At 38.5% G+C, this 4,889-nt stretch overlaps 1 long non-coding RNA gene across 1 annotated transcript; it reads left to right on the forward strand.

Annotated features, from left to right (window-relative positions):
* The first annotated feature begins 1,557 nt into the window (after nt 1–1,557).
* Nucleotides 1,558–2,269, forward strand: LOC107813040 (uncharacterized). Its single transcript, XR_001654227.2, has 2 exons — nt 1,558–1,905; nt 2,003–2,269. It is a non-coding gene; the product is annotated as an uncharacterized LOC107813040 (long non-coding RNA).
* The last annotated feature ends 2,620 nt before the right edge of the window (nt 2,270–4,889 follow it).

The raw sequence follows: 4,889 nt of genomic DNA on the forward strand, positions 1-4,889 counted from the left end.
GGGATTTAGTTTTAAGGTCTTCATAGATAATAAGATTTAGCGGAAGTCGTACCTTTAGGAAATATAACTTAGATTTAAAACTGTCATATAACTAGGAGTTTTCAGGACCCTCCTGGATAATGGGATCTAACTTTAAAATTCTTTGAGATTTTCTTGTAACATGATTCAATTTAACACTCACAGATGCACCCAACACCAAACTAGCGTAGAAGTTTTCTTTGTTTTGTCTATTTTTTGGTAATCAGGCGCCCACCTGGAGAACAAGGGAATACATTTCAAATTCAGCAATCAGGTGCCCACCTGGAGAATAAGGGAATACATTTCAAATTCAGCAATCAGGCGCCCACCTGAAGAACAAGGGAATACATTTCAAGTTCAGCAATCAGGCGCTCACCTGGAGAACAAGGGAATACATTTCAAATTCAGCAATCAGTCGCCCACCTAAAGAACAAGGGAATACATCTCAAGTTCAGCAATCAGGCGCCCACCTGGAGAACAAAGGAATACATTCAAGTTTCAGCAATCAGGCGCCCACTAGAGAACAAGGGAATACAGTTCAAGTCTTGGCAGTCAGACGCCCACCTGGAGAGCACCAGAATACAGTTCAAGTTCAGCAGTCAGACGCCCACCTGGAGAGCACGGGAATATAGTTCAAGTTCGGCAATCAGGCGTCCACCTGAAGAAAAGGGAAAGCATCTCAGATTACAATTCAAGTTGGCAATAAAAGGACTTCACCGGGAGAATACAAGTCAACAAGGCAACAAGGATCACAAGATCAAGTTTGAAGATATAGATAGGACTTTCGTAATTCCTAGATCATAGTTTAGTCTAGCTTCTTTTACTTTGTCATGGTGTAATAAAGAGGTCAGTAAGCAGTAGCAGCAAAGTAGCAACAGTGAAATCACAGCTTCATGGTAGTCCCAGCTACCGAAACTTTTTGAACTACATGTGGCCTGATTCCTTTATAGCCAAGGATATGTAGGCAGCTCGGATACCAGGGCTCGGTCACATTCCCCTTTTCTCAGTTTTAGTCTCTCCAAATAAGAGTCGGATCAAAAAACCTGTCTAGTCCTTTTTTGTCTGAAAATACTTCATATTTCCAGTCAAAGAGGGGCAACTGTAGACATGTGATTTTTACTCTCCCCAAGAGTTTTTATATTTTAGCACGTAAATAGTTAATTTAGGCCTAATATAGCTATTTCAGCTAATTTTGACTCTTTTACTTTATTTCATCACAAAATAAAAATTACAAAAATATTTCTTCTTTTTAGTCGCTTTTAGTTTATATATCTTTCATAAAACATATACAAAAATAGTACCTTATTTTTATTTTTATATAATCTTGAAAACACAAAAATAGTTTCATGTCTTAATATAGTTTAGTTTAATCATAAAATTAGTTTTATATTTTTATATTATAATTGTATATAATTTTAGAAGGAGGAATTAATGTCAGACTGGTTTATCCCGTCTTTATGAATTTTGTAGCTCTTTGTTTTTAGTCTTTGGCCCAATTTTAAGGCCCAATAACACCAAACTCATACCCCTTAACCTAAAACTTTTCTATATAGCTGAAAATACACAAATATAGACCTCTCCATCTAAGACCAAACGGCGAAACACTGGAGCTTTTTTTTCTTCTTGGATTTTCTCCAAAAACACACAAAGAACAGACTCCCTACCCTAATGGTTTAATCCCTAGCAACAATAATCAGGAGCAAAAATGAAAAACTCATAAACATATACAAGGGTTTTTGAAAGGCAAATTTGAGGCTCGAAGAAGCTCAGCTGGGTCGAAAATTACTTTGTTTCTTTTGTTGCTCGGAACTGAACCAAGGTCCAACTATAGCTGCTGTTTTCTGCCATCATTTGGCTCACTTTAGTGCCCTCCTTTGTTTGATTTAGGTAAGTTTCGAGTCCTTATTGTATTATGTTTGTGTTGATTCACTAAATTGTTAAATCCTTATGTTATTTTTCTAAGTTTTGCTCAAATTTTCGCTAGGAATCTAATATCCAGCAATGCGTATTGTGTTTCAATTTGAAAAAGTATTTGAAATAGTGAAGTAGATGAAAAAATGATACTTACATGGGTCAATTTTAATTCTTGACTTTGAGTAGAATGTTGTTATTGGTTGCTTGACGATTTAAGCTCGATTGCATTTTTTTTAAGTTTGGGATTTGGGTTCTGTAAATGAAATGTCCCTGTAAGCTTTTTTTTTTGTGTATACTAATTTTATGTTTTGTATATATATCTTCTACTTTGGATTTATTCTAATGTCTAATGATTAGACTTTATGCCAAAAAGAAAAGAACACTAAGCTGGATAGAGAGTTACGATTTGATTTCATTCAATCTTGGCTCACATTTCATTTCGCTAATTCACCCATTTCTATAGTAGTTGCAATGAGCTGTATTCAAATGGGTATAGTTGTGGATTCTTGAATTTTGTTTCTCTGGTTTGCGATATGTTGAAAGATTGAAATGGGGTTACTTGGACTGCTTTAATTTGTGGAACAGCAAAACATGGTAATACTGAGTGTTGGTGATAATTGTGAAGATATGTATAACACTTTAATATTTGTGGAATTCGCCAGTGTTCGATGGTTATAGTTGAATCCATATCTCTTCTTTAAAGAAATTGAGGCGCGCTATTCGCACAATTGAATCACATAGCCCATGGCCCTCGGATAATCAATTTTAACTCGTTAGAATTCGAGGCGTGCCACCTAGGTAAATTTCCATGGCCCTCGCAAAGTTGCAAACGCGTAGTTACTTTAGGCGCGTTGTTTTAATAATTTACCTTCCTAAACTCGGGTGCACATTTATGTGTCCCAAATCCAAATCTCAATATTAGATAAAATGTGTTGCGGACTGCGGGTGCATTTATGTGACGTGGTTTGAAACATATTTTAAATGACGTTACATTCTTCCTTTAATTAATCAAATAAAAGTGGTTAAAAAGTTAAAATGCACATAGGTTTAAAAGTGTTTAAAAATCATATAATTAGGCCAATTATAGCAATTGAGCGACCGTGCTAGGACTACGGAACTCGAGAATGCCTAACACCTTCTCCCGGGTTAACAGAATTCCTTACCCGAATTTCTGCTCGCAGACTGTAATACAGAGTCAATCTTTTCCTCGATTCGGGATTTGAACCGGTGACTTGGGACACTATAAATTATCCCAAGTGGCGACTCTGAATTTAATAAATAAATAATCCCGTTTCGATTGTCACTTTAAGTTGGAAAAAACTCTCCTTTATACCCTTTGCGGGTGTAGTAAAAAGGAGGTATGACAACCTCCACCTCGGACACTGCCAAGTATAGGTACAGCTATTCGTCTGCCTTCGAAGTGTGCAGCAGAGGTGGGCTCGACAGGTACCGTTTGAGTTCTTCCAAAGCTTGCTGGCATTCCAGAGCCCAGGAAAAGTTATTTTTCTTCTTCTTCAATAGCAAGAAGAATTGATGGCTCTTGTCTGAAGACTTCGAGATGAACCAGCCCAATGCGGCTATAAGTCCGGTCAACCTTTGAACTGCCTTGACATTGTCCACTATGGTGATTTCCTCTATGGCCTTTATTTTGTCGGGGTTGATCTCTATCCCCCGATTTGATACCATGAACCCGAGGAATTTACCTGAACCATTCCTTAATGCACATTTATCCAGGTTTAGCTTCATATTGTGTTTCCTTAGTATGTCGAAGGTTTCCTGCAAATGTTTCAAATGGTCTTCTGCTAGTAAGGACTTGACCAACATATTGTCGATATAAACTTCCATTGCTTTTCCTATTTGTTCTTCAAACATCTGACTACTAGGCGTTGGTAGGTGGCACCTGCATTCTTTAATCCAAATGACATGACGTTAAAGTAGTAGGTGCTGAATTTGGTTATGAAAGAGGTCTTTACTTCATCGTCCGGGTCCATCTGAATTTGGTTGTACCCGGAGTAGTCATCGAGAAAACTGAGTATCTCGTGCCCGGCTGTCGCGTCGATCATTCGATCGATGTTAGGCAAAGGGAAAGAATCCTTAGGGCATGCTTTATTTAGGTCTTTATAATCCACACACATCCTAAGTTTATTTCCTTTTTTAGGTACTACCATTATGTTAGCTAGCCAATCCGGGTATTTAACTTCCCGGATGGATCCTATTTTTAGAATTTTGGATACCTCATTATTGATAAATGTGTGTTTAATCTCGAGATGTGGTCTCCTCTTCTGCTTGACCGAATGGAACTCCGGGTCCAAACTCAGCTTGTGAGTGGTTACCTCCGGTGGAATCCCTGTCATGTCAAGATAGGACCAAGCAAAACAATCGACGTTAGCTTTAAGAAAATCAATAAGTTTTTTCCTAAGCTTGGGGGTTAATCTCATGCCCAGGTATACCTTTTGATCCGGCAGATGCTCGATTAATATGACTTGTTCCAATTCTTTAACCGTTGATTTGGAGGCAACGATGTCATCAGGAGCTATGAATGATCTCGACAACATAATTGTCCTCTTCGTCTGCTCCTCGTTCTTCCTGTTTATTCGGTTTGACCGAGGCCGGTATCAATGATTGCTATTTAATCTCTTCCTTTTTAGTCGATTCCGTGCTCCTTGATGTCAAAACTGCGAGCATCGGGATTACCTCGTCGACGACAAATATCTCCCGTGTGGCTTGCTACTCTCCGTAGACCATTTTGACTCCCCACGTGTGTGAAACTTCAACGCTATGGTGTAGGGTTGAGGGTTTTTCCCTCATGTTGTAGACCCATGGCCTTCTGAATAGAGTATTGTACCTCATGTCCCCTTCAATACTTCATTTCTTGGATTGTCCCGGTGGTGTTCACTAGCAAGGTTATCCCTCCTTTCGTGGTCTCACACACCATGTTAAATCCGTTCAATACCTGG

The sequence above is a fragment of the Nicotiana tabacum genome, chromosome 3 (assembly GCF_000715075.1).
Source record: "Nicotiana tabacum cultivar K326 chromosome 3, ASM71507v2, whole genome shotgun sequence".
Classification (NCBI taxonomy): Eukaryota; Viridiplantae; Streptophyta; class Magnoliopsida; order Solanales; family Solanaceae; genus Nicotiana; species Nicotiana tabacum.